We start from the raw sequence: 13,498 nt of genomic DNA on the forward strand, positions 1-13,498 counted from the left end.
CTTTGCACTTAGACCAATCCTATTATTCTTTTCCTGAAAAACAAACAAGAGAATTTAACTGGTTTTACTTGATGTTCACAAGGGTTTATGGAACGGATACCAAAGTTAAGCAATTATGCCTTCCACAAAAACAGAATTAAAACAAATCCTCAGGATAACACAGCTACATATTAGGCTCAGTCGCATGGAAAGTGGACTTGTTCAGGTGACAGCAGCAGACGGGCGGTGTTTAAGGTCTGACAGTTTCCAGCAGCCTTCTAAAATTATACAGGAAGTTACAGAAACAGTCACTTCCTTCTTGCCTATCTGTAAACCACTTGTAGTTTGCGGACCACATTCAGACTTTAGTTTGGCCCTCGTGTTGCCCTCATGTGCATGACATCAGAGCAAGTACCGGGATCAAGTCGGACACAAATCTAACCGCCATGCATTGTGCTGCAAACGCCAGTAATCGATTCCGCGAAGGGCCTGGCTCATCTCGACCGAGCCTAATTTGTAGACCTGCTGACAGGCGGGGACTGGACACAGTACATGACACCTTGTTACCCACCCACCCCCATCACCAAGACCCCTTGTGCCTAGCTGCTTTAGAGCCCTGCATCAGCAGCCCCTGAAGCCCCACGTGACCTTGAACTGTCAAAGCCAATGCAGTGATAACTAGGGTTGGGTACCGAGAACCGGTGCCATACTGGCACCGGTTCCAACACGTCCGGTACCTACCGGACCGAAAAGCAACGCAGATTTCGGTGCTTCCTTCCGGTGCCTGAGCCGATTTAAATACTTTTTTTTTACACTACTCTGTAAAGTTGCACGGTATATAGATACTAAAAAGGTAGCGCGGTACCCGCACGCTAAAAACGATTATTAAAATAGCGCGGATCAGAGCACACTCGCTGCTCTGCTCTCTGTCTGCCTGCATGCAGAGCGGGGCTCGAGGGGGCGGGTTAAAAGGTTTGAAGCTGTAGTTTGAAGTGTGTTTTGTATGTACTTATTTATTTATATCTATAGTATACTTTAAACAGTTAATAATATTGTTCAATTTGAAGAAAAAAAATTGCCTTGGCAATAAAAAAGTATCGGTTCAGGCACCGGTATCGTTTTAAAAGTATCGGTTTAGCACCGGTATCGGAAAAAACCCAAACGATACCCATCCCTAGTGATAACACACAGAGGCCAACAAGTTTGCTTTAAGACTGGAGCAGACAGCTGGAGCAGCATGTAAACATGGACACATGAGCCGGCAGCGATGTGCAACAGGTTGAGCCACTGTGCTGCAAGATGTGAAGGCTGCTGCTGAAGAGAAGTGCGGTCTGGCTCCACATCAAAAACAAGTCAACCTGAACAGTACGGCTATACAGAAGCACGACCCTTCCTCCGACCAACAATCAGCTCTGTTGGTAACTGGATTGAAGTGAGGCTATGATGAGAAGCTTGCCCTCTGTGTGATAGATATATCTATATATAGATATATATATAGATATATCTATATATATAAATATATAGATATATAGATATATATATAAATAGATATATATATATATATATCTATATATAGATATATAGATATATCTATATAGATATATATCTATATAGATATATAGATATATCTATATATAGATATATCTATATAGATACATCTATATATAGATATATAGATATATCTATATAGATATATCTATATAGATATATCGATATATAGATATATCTATATATCTATATATAGATATATATATCTAGATATATATATATAGATATATCTATATAGATATATAGATATATCTATATAGATATATCTATATATAGATATATAGATATATAGATATATATATCTAGATATATATATATCTATATCTAGATATATATATCTATAGATATATAGATATATATATATATATATCTATAGATATATATATATATCTATATATATATATATAGATATATATATATATATCTATATATATCTATATATATATATATAGATATATATATATATATATCTATATATATATATATATATATATATATCTATATATATATATATCTATATATATATATATAGATATATATATATATATATCTATATATATATATATATATATATATATATATATATATATATATATATATATATATATATATATATATATATATATATATATATATCTAGATATATATATATATATATATATATATATATATATATATATATATATATATATAGTCCTTTGTTGGGACTAAGGGGTTAAGGGGTACATGAACCACAACAGTGAATATGGCCGAACTTCCCCTTCCTCATTTACCAATGTCTATTGAAGTCTAATAAAAAGGCACAAAATGTCTGATTAAAAGATTCAAGACGCGGTTATCTTTTTTTAAATTTGGATTCTGATCTGGAAATTATGATGTTTCTTGTTTGTATCCGAGTATCACATAAAAGTATTAAACACTGGATATTTTCCATTGATCGCACAGCCCTAATTTTGAAGTAGACAAACAGTGCTTCAGTTAAGCGACATTGACCCATGAGCAAACAAATGAATCAACCAACTGAAAATGACAACCACATGTGAAACATGGTGTCACTTATTTCATGCCAACCCTTCAGATAAAAATACTATGTTTTTTTTTAAAGAAAAGTAATGCATATATGCTAGTTGGCAGGCAAGAAGAAAAATATAAATAAATAAAAAAATTGTAACAAGATGCTCCAATATATCTAAAAATAGATTTTCTCTTGATGGATCTTTTCTACAAAATGGAGATCAGAGTCTCGGCCTTGGTCTTGAGCAGATAGTGCAGCTTTTACTACAAGCGGGACTCCTTACTGCTGAAATGGCAGCGTCCCTTGTACTAATGATGTTGATCTGCTATTCCATTGGTTAAATCAAAGTCTGAAGCGTCTGCATCTCATTCAAGATTCCCTTTGAGAACCCAATCAAATGCATAATAGTGTTTATTTTCACTGAATGCTGTGACTGGCTCTTTTTTTTTTCTATCTTTCAAGGGACAACAGTTGCTACGTGTATAGTTGCTTTGTGCTCATACAGGGTTACCCCGACATCTACAAATCTAAAGCAGACCACTCAAGTGTTGTATTGATCGCCAAAGGCCCTCAATGCTCTTCTGCTGAACCTCAAACCTTTAATTCACATAATTACGGTACCTCTTTGCATGCCTCTGCCACCCTGCTAGTTGGGTAAGTAGTCCAATGTTATGCAAAGGGATTACAACTCGTGCACCAAGAAAGCGAAATAATGCAAATCATTTCAAATTTAAAGTCAACCGTGTGAGTTGCATGCCTGAAATTAGGTAGGTTTCACCAAGTAAGTTTAATATACAGAGCTGTACAAACTAACATAGAGGCCTAAAAACACATCGAGGGACCTTATAATAGCCTCAGCAATATGGATGACAGTTCGGTCTTTTAAGAGTTTATATTCATAGCATCATCTCTGAATCTGTTCTTCCCTGCGGACCTCATGTATGGTGACCTGAATGATAATTACAGGGAGGTGCATGAGTGAGTTGACTTTCACCACATTATCTACGGTGTGCTACCAAAGCCCAGCTCTCCCCTTGCCATCATAACAATAACATGGAAGTGAAAGTGAGCATGAATAATTTCAGTTTTTGTATTTATTTCATCACTGGCAAAAGATATTTGACAGTCTGTACAGCTTTAAGTCTTTATCATCTATTTAGACTAAAACGTACATTTAAACACGCAACACTTTACTTTCTTTGTTTCTGTAGCTTGAACTCATATTCAAAAAAAAAGTGTGCTTTAAAAACATGTAGCTAAAGATGCAAAACTGGTTCTGGCTAAAGAGTAGCTGGACTGGTTGTGGAGGTTGCACCATCCAACCAACGACAGACACATTTTTTTGTTTTTTATATATATATATATATATATATATATATATATATATATATATATATATATATATATATATATATATATATATATATATATATATATACATAATGTGTCTGTCGTTGGTTGGATATCCCAGGCAAGATTCACCCTGGACAGGTCGCAGTCTATCGCAGGGCCCATATAGAGACAGACAACCATTCACGCTCACATTCACACCTACGGGCAATTTAGATTCTCCAATCAACCTGAGCTGCATATCTTTGGAACGTGGGACGCAGCCAGTGTGGCGATGGCACGTTCTCCCCACGCTCCACACAGAAGGACCGCTCGGGATATAGACATATATCTCAAAATCGTAGAGAAAATACCTGTGAAACTTGGGAACTGGAAAAGCCCAACACAGTAGCCAAAACAGGGTTAGAGTTGCTCCAGTCAAAAACAAATAAAGTCTAGTTTAAGTGAGATATATATTTATATATATAAAAATTCACTGAAGTTAAGGTCAGGTTTTTGACAGTGCAAACAATGTAGTATTTCCAGCATGATCCCTGTAAATTACATCATAAAACGTAGCTACCAAGAAATAATATCAGATAGCTGTTTAATACAACTATAGGAGATGCCAGTGGTGAACTGTAAATAAAAAATACATTTACTAAAGTTCTGCATTTGATTACAATATTGAGGCCCTTGAGTATTTGGATTTGATGGTACTTTACACATTTTGGAAGCTAATATTGTGCTTATGACTCCAGTACGATTACTTCTAAACATAAAGGTAAATCAATTAATAAATGATGATGTATTATTATAGATTACGCCTGCTATAGTACATTCAAAACCATCATCTACCAGCTGCAATATTGAAGTGATGTACATAAATAATTATATATGATTCTAAAATGGGCCGTTCTGCACAATGAGTGATTTTACTTATAAGTATACATAAGTATATTGTTAAGCTCTTGGTACTTTAATACAATTGTGAAGGCACGACTTGTCACGTATTTCTTACACTGTAGTATTGCTACTTTAAATGAAATAAAATATCTGAACCCTTCCTCCACCACTGGAGATGCATGTGACGAACACAAGCCAAAGGGTTCAAAGGTCAATTCGGTCCTTTTGGTTGAATACTTAGCTTACGGTAGTTAACTGCGTTAATACTCACCATGTGAAGCGAAGTGCAACGGAAGATAAGATATAAGATCACCTGCCGCAGGTGCCGCCACACCAACAGCAGATATAACCAACTATAAACAAAAACATTTAAGCTTCGCTAAACGTGCAGCAGCGCAGACACACGGCGCTGAAATCAACACTGAAACCCAATGAAACGGACTGAAGCTATCGATACTGAAGGGCCAACGTTAACGACGTGCTCAACGTTACCATTAGCAAAGCCGTTGACGTTTCCGACTTCAACTACCATCTTAGCTACGAAAGGAAGTTACTAATTACCTGTTTCCCTCCCGTTCGCACGAGGCCGGACGAGGCTCTTTTTGCGTGAATAAGTGTTTGCAGAGTAACGATTGAGTCGCTGCCCGTTGCTCGTCTGGTGCTTCCTGGTTTCGCTCCTCGGCTCGACTGGAACGTTACTGGGAGGAAGCGGATGTTAGCCGGCTAGCGCGTTAGCAGCGCGGCCGTTACCCAGCAGGCCACTAAAACACACGCACTGCACCCTTAGTGGAGGGCGGGCGCTCGGACCGCCGGGACGGGCGCCATTACGTAGACCCTTGGGTGCCTCTGTGTGTTTTACAACTGTGCTAAATGTACGTATTTGGCGGCATCGAGCTCCGACGACCGAGAGACAGAGTTAGCTCACGGTGCTGTCTAGGCTACGCTTTAGTCGCGCGAGACTTCGTGAGTCGCGAAGTGTTGCTGTCCAGGAGGCGCAGCTATGGGGCCAGGCAGGGTCAACTGTCCTCTGAGGGTTTCATGAAGTAAAGTATCTGGTGCTGTATTCTTCTCGCTGTAACACCTGTCGCACAGGTATATAACTGGATTAAAATGTCTGACCCCCCTGTTCTCCTCCCCTCTCTGTGTAAATGATCAAACACAAATGCCCTACTTTAGGATTATGCAGCAGTAGGGGAAAAAATAGGCTACTCACTCACACTCCATGTAAAAGTACTGCATTACATTTTTTTTATCGAAGCTGAAATACAAATGTATCGGCATCACATGATATTTAAAACATCAGAAGTAGGCTTTTCATTATGTAGAATGGCCCATTTCAGAATCATATTATTACTGGATTATAATTGCTGATGAATCAATGTGTTCGTCACTTAAATGTTGCAGCCAGTGAAGGTGGAGCTAATTTGAATTTAGTGTATATACTGCAAGGTAGCCTATGACAATATATATCATAATTTAGTTGATTTATATTTTGTATTGTTAATCTGAAACTGCAATGTAGCTCATGTAGTAGTCTAATAAATCTAGTGGAGGGAAAAGTGCAATATTTGCCACTGAAATCTAAGGGAATGGAAGTATAAAGAAGTTTACTCATGTAAAGTAGGCTACAAGAAAACAATAGCCCTCTATACAGTTAGAAATGTGTCTACTGGACAAAAGCCCAGGAATTCTGATTAAATTCGACCATTAACAGCCAGATCGACTTCGTTGGAAACACAATTATGTCCTAATTACTTTATTTGTGCTCCCACAAACTCTCTCAGGGCTTTAATGTTATATTCCCAGACAAAGTGCCAACTTATATGTGGTAAGAGGCCACTCTTACCACATGTCTTCTTGTGTCTGTTCCTTATGTCTTCCTGTCTTCATGATTTTCAGTAGCTCCTTCTTGGTTTTCTGACAGAAGAAACAGTTCCAAGATGTTTTTCTTTGAACACCATGTGAAACATTTACAGAAATATATTGATGGGGGTTGTCCCTGTAAATAAATAAGTGAAATGGCAATAATTGTCAGGATCCTCTTACACTGACTTTTCCTTTTGGGTTAATTACTTCAGTGAAACCAAAGACTGGCTTTCCACAGCTTTAGAAATGTCTTTTGTGTGTCAAACAAACAGCTGTCTTTTCGCTTGGCGTTGGTGTCCATAGGGTCTGTGCTGTTTTGCAGCGCCGTGCACTATTTTTATCAGACTAAAAGCCTCCTATCACAGAGACAGATTCCACCCCGGACACCACTCAGGACCCCGGCCAAAACTCAAAAACACTTAGTTAGTTTCTAAAGTTATAGCCAGTCTCATCTCACGGACATGTCTCCTGTTGGAGAGTTACAATCACTTCAGTCATCTCTTCCAATGGGATGACCGTTGCCACAGATTGATTTTCAATCAAAATGGCTTCCCTGACTATAAAAGGTGCTCTTGTTGGGTTGCGGACCATCTGTTCACCCTCTTTAATCCCACCTAGTGACGAGGAAATCGATCGACAACAACCAGATTGGAGTGGTATTTCCCCCCCTCTCTAATACATAATGTTAACTTTATTGTTTAAGTCATTTTTTCAACACGTACCCCCACTTTTAATCTCTCTCACACACATTTAGACATTCAGAGAATACAAACCCACAAGTGCACATCATATATTAATACATGTAGAACAAGTAATTTATGTAGTGCAGTAATATTTTATATTAAGCCAATGTGGTGGAACAATCTCATACTTCCTGCATCACAGTCATACAAATACTACTGTCCATAACTGATCTATAGTGTATTCAGTATATCCATATCATACCCTTATTTCTGTATTGTCTCACTTTTTCCATTACTTGTACTTATACCTGCACTGTATATATATATATATATATATATATATATATATATATATATATATATATATACTTTTAGTCTGATATAGGTGCAGCAAAGCCCTGAAGACGGTCGTCACACTTCATGCGCTGTGAGGAGGTGCAGCTGCAGCCTCAAAGCCCAACTGTCTGTCTGTCTGTCTGTCCCTCCCTGTGATAATAACATGTCATCTGGTCGTCAGTCTGCATAAAAGACCTGGTTTGAATTCCTGAACCCCTGGATGGCACGCTGTGATTAAGTCGCTCCTCGTTGACCTTTGGCTAAGACATGCAAACAGTCGCAGCACAGGTGCTGGACACTGGGACAAGCCAAAGTTAAAATTAACCCTCCCGACAAATCCCTCTTTTGGCCACAATGTGACGGGCAGCCGTGGCTCCTTGTCTGTCGCTCACTGTTACGAGCTGTTTATGTGGCCTCGCCGGAGGTTTGAATTCCAAGTGGCGGGGGGCCACTGTGACTCATGAGAGGAGAAGTGAAATAAGAGTCGGTGAGATTAAAGGGATTGTGGCAGCAACATGAAACCAGTGGAGCCTTTTGTGTCACCATTCAAAATAGAGCAAGTAACGGGCAAGAATGCAACGACAGCAAAGGAGCACAAGCGAGGTCCAAAATGTTCTCTTTCTATTTGTGATACAATATCTTTATGAACTTATTTATTTCTCTGAGGTGGAACAAGTGACTTTTGCCTCTAATTTAAGCAAAAAGTGCATCAAAAGTAAAACACAAAGAATTTACATCAGGACCATAAATCTTGCATTACTAATGAAGCTGGGAAGCACTGAAACTGCGTTCAGTGGTGGTAGAAAGTAGAAATACTGAAGTCATAAATATTCCATTGCATGATTAGTCCAGAATTATTGTAAACAAAAGGTATACTTTAAATGCACTTAAAGTATAACAAAATTAAAGACACTCATTATGCATGATGAAATTAATACTTTTCAGAGCATTTTAATGTATAGTTTATGAATATGGAGACAGATCAGATACTTTAAATACTGCAATAGTACTGCAACATATCATACACACATATCATGTGTTTATATACGTATAAAGCAACTAGTACAGTGTAAAATCAGTGTGTTGGAGTCCAGTATTTCCCTCTGAGATGGAAGTAGAATATGAAATGGAAATATTCGAGAAATGTCCAAGTAATATGTACTTAAGTACAGTACTTGATTTAATTACATGGTTACATTCCACCACTGATTTGATTATATTCTGTTTGCATTTAGTTCTGAAGCTTCTATTGTGAAACATTTGATTAAATAAAGGAATAGAGCGTTAGACCGTGAAACCTTTAACTCATATTACAACAACTGTTACTAATGTCAGAGAAAATTGAGAAACACAGCAGCACGTAAACATGTGAGAGAGAGAGTGAGAGAGAGAGGAAATAAAGTAAAATGCTCACCTTGCAGGGAGAGTGAAAGGGACCAGAGTGAGAAGTCTCTCTGCTTCCTCGCTTATAGAAAGGCGTGAGGAAGGGAACCTCGAGAACGAAGCACCCACCGCTGTCTGATGACAAGCACTTGGTGAAATCACATCCCAATTATAAATAGTTGACCCTCTAGAAGAGCTGAGATTTGATGTCGTAGTCCTGTCAAAGAGGTTTTAATCTCAATGTGATACACGGAGAAATAGAGACACTAAACGCTCCTCAGCCAGGCTGCTATCTAGGTTTCCACTTTGATTGGGCCATAAACCAACACCGGTCAATGTGGGGACCGGAGATAGCAACCTGGCAGAAGCTAAAGAAGCCCTGCATGACGTCACGTTAGCATACAAACACTGATGCTTTTCATATCACAGTCATGAAGAGGTTTTTTGCAACAAAGAAACTGTTCAGAAACCCTGAGGAGCAAGAGGATGACATAACTTGATTTAGTGGATCTAACCCAGAACTGGTAACCATGCTACCGTTTGCTAATTAGCACAAAGCACAAAGTTCAGCTGAGAGGAATGTCAGTACGTTAGCAGGTTTTTGGTCGTAAACCAACTTACCGGACTAGTTAGGATTTTGGCCTGATAATGGCGCTAGATTCAATTAAATTTATTTTGTATAGCCCAAAATTACAAATGACTAATTTGATTCGTGAAATAGTTGAAATTTTCAATTCAATTCAGTTCATTTTATATAGCCCAACATCACAAATACAAGTTTGCCTCGGAGGGCTTTACAATCTGTACACATGACATCCCTGTCCCGGGACCTCACATCGGATCAGGAAAAACTCCCCCAATAAAGATAGTAAAAACCCTTTCACAGGGAAAAAAGGGGAAGAAACCTGAGGGAGAGCAACAGAGGAGGATCCCTCTCCCCGGATGGACAGAAGCAATAGATGTCATGTGGCCAGAATGAATAACGTAACGGAGTTACAGCACATTCAATGAATGTGACAGAAATTATTCATATAATGAGTAGTATGCATGGTCCATGATCCAGATTGCCACGATCCATTACGCAGAAGGAGGTAGAGAGGAGGGGCATCCCAGGGGCAGTGGGAGGAGAAAGCAGGGCCATGGCAGCTGGCAGGACCGGCTCCAGACCAGATGCATCAGCAGGGCCAGGGGGGAGGACCGGGCTGCGACCTCTCACTAGCGCATTACACAGAAGCAATGTAACATGTTTATTTAGGTTCATGAAAAACATGATTGGGCATGAAATAATACGTAAACAAAGTAAAAGTAGGAGCTGTGTTCGTATCCTCGGTAGTAAGTCAGACACGTTCCCGGTGGGTGTTGGCCTCCGCCAGGGCTGCCCTTTATCACCGGTCCTGTTCGTGACCTTCATGGACAGGATATCTAGGCGCAGCCAGGGGGCGGAGAGGATCCGGTTTGGGAGTCTCGGGATCGCCTCTCTGCTGATCGCGGATGATGTGGTCCCGTTTGCCTCCTCGGACCGTGACCTCCAGCATTCACTGGGGCGTTTTGCAGCCGAGTGTGAAGCGGCAGGGATGAGAGTTAGCACCTCCAAATCTGAGGCCATGGTGCTCTGCCGGAAACCGGTGGATTGCTCCCTCCAGCTGGGGACAAACTGCCTACCCCAAGCGAAGGAGTTCAAGTATCTCGGGGTCTTGTTCACGAGTGAGGGTAAGGTGGAGCGGGAGATCGACAGGCGGATCGGTGCGGCTGCAGCAATAAAACAGGCGCTGTACCGGTCCGTCTTGGTGAAGAGGGAGCTGAGCCGGAAGGCGAAGCTCTCCATTTACTGGTCGGTCTATGTTCCAACCCTCACCTATGGTCACGAACTCTGGTTCGTGACCGAAAGAACGAGGTCTCGGATACAAGCGGCCGAAATGAGCTTCCTCCGCAGGGTGGCCGGGCTCACCCTTAGAGATAGGGTAAGGAGCTCGGACATCAGGAGGGAGCTTGGAGTCGAGTCGCTGCTCCTTCGTGTCGAAAGGAGTCAGCTGAGGTGGTTCGGGCATCTAGTCAGGATGCCTCCTGGACGCCTCCCATTAGAGGTTTTCCAGGCACGTCCAACTGGTAGGAGACCCCGGGGAAGACCGAGGACACGCTGGAGGAATTATATCTCCCGGCTGGCCTTGGAACGCCTCGGGATCCCCCAGAATGAGCTGGAAAGTGTTGCGGGTGAGAGGAAAGCCTCGGTCGGCCTGCTGAACCTGCTGCCACCGCGACCCGACCCCGGATAAGCGGCTGATAATGGATGGATGGATGGACAAAGTAAAATATGTCTGTTCTGTGAGATCAGGTTGCCAAAGTCATTATGGTTTCTCCTCTGGGGAAAATGAATCTCTGCACCAAGCTTCAAGGCAACCCATCAAATAGTTGCTCAATAAAAAAACTAAAATGTCAAACTCATAGAGGGCCTCCACAGTCGGTAAGATTCGTCCTCTGGGGAACACGAATGTGTGACAGTGCATCCGATGGCTGTTGAGATATTTCAGTCTGGACCAAAGTTGTATCAGCGATCAGACGGACCGTGTCATTAATAAGAGAAGGACCTCTGCAGTGTTGCACCTGTCGACATCCACTGATCGGACCAACAATGCACACAATGGAACCATGAATTGCATGGAAGTAAATGGGGTCTCATCATGCCCAATGTGGACTGACTCTTCGTATGCAGCGCCGCATTGTTTGGGTGAGAAATGCTCTCTGATTACAAAGTCCCCACCCAAACCAAAGCACACAAAGACATACAAACATGTCCTCCCTCCCTCATGCTGGGTTTCTGTCCAGAATCACATCTCTGTGTGCGGTCACATTGAACCCAGCTCCAGGGCATTCTGTTAGTCATGCGATACGCTAGCGACCCTGTGACAGACTGCACCGCGATGACCCAGAACCGCAGCAATGAGAGTGCTGTTTGAGGAAAATGTCAGCTGGAGCTGAGGGAATTACAGCAGCGACCACAAGGCTGCTAACGTTTGATTGCTAAAGGAGTGCGTTGTAGCAAGTGGACAGCAGGTATCATACTTTGATCCTCCGGCTGGACTTTACCTCTGTGGTCAGCTCTCTGCTCTGTGTAACATAAAGCCACAGCCAGGCAAACAGGCTGGAAACAGAGGCACCCTGTTTTGGGGTTTTTCTCACTATTTCACACTTAAAAAATCTCATTTCCCAGGGACACTTTCCCGTCTCTCTATACTTTCAACTGTCAAATAAAAGCAAGAAGAAAGAAAAGAAATGTCGTTGCTTTCAACTTCAGATTGGAATTCCGGGCACTTTCAGTCGCTTGTGGCTCATTTAACATCTAGAATACTGTTTGTTACTGTATGCAAATGAGGTGAGTTGGGTTCACACAGAGCTTTCGTCATGGCCACGAGGAAATGTGATTAATCAAATTGAAAGTCCAGAATGAAGACACAACAACAACAAAAAAAGGTGTCGTGGCTTCACGTCTTGGTTTCTGAATGCAGTGACCACCTGACCACATATTTGCTTGTTTTTTTTGGTACAGCCACACATTTTCCTTTTGTTTAGGAGTCTTGCTGTTTTATAATAGCTCTACATATTAGATATTTTACCATCCTATCCCATTGTGTTTCCTAAATATTTTGGTAAATATTCACCTCTGAATTTGACAAATGAAATGTTAGATGTAGTCTTCATTGGGAATCAGCTGATGAAAACAGTTGTTTAAAGTCTGGAAGCTTTAAAGCTTCCGTGAATACTGTGGCATAATGTGGTCTGATGAAGAGATGCTTTTGCATTATGGGAAATGCAGGATCCAGTGTTTTTGAAGCTCAGGATCATCTTATATCATTCTTTTGATTAAATGTGTCTCTCAAAACTCCACTAAGTTGATGAAGAAGCAATACTAAATTGCCGGAGAACCCATATATATATAACTGATGATGTGTTGACACATAGATTTGGTAAAAAAAAAACGTTATGTGTCTGTAAATATTCCACCACCATAAGCACTCATACTGGATCAGATGGGCCACAATGGTTGTAAACATGTCTGATCACTGGTAGTGGCACTCACAGGTGCAGTTATTCACATTTCATTGAAATCCTCTGCACTGCCACCCTCTGGTCGCTCTGAGCATTGCAACTCTGTGATGCAGCTGAAGGACAGCGGGCTCTAGAGCTGCTGTGTTTTTATACCTGAGACAATGCAAGGGAGGCAGATTTCACATTTATTACTTTGGATTACAAGGCTACATTTTATTTTAACTTGCAACAATGCACATTTTCAATTAAATTAGTTAAAAATCTTAATTAAATTGCCAGATATATATTTGCTGTAAATCAAGCTGAGGATGATTTGCGAGTTCCTATTATACAGAAAGCCTGATCCTGTGCCACAGTTCACAATAAATACGTTTGTCTTGAAACAAAGACGTATGTTCAAAATCAACTA

This window comes from Taurulus bubalis (assembly GCF_910589615.1).
Source record: "Taurulus bubalis genome assembly, chromosome: 16".
NCBI lineage: Eukaryota > Metazoa > Chordata > Actinopteri > Perciformes > Cottidae > Taurulus > Taurulus bubalis.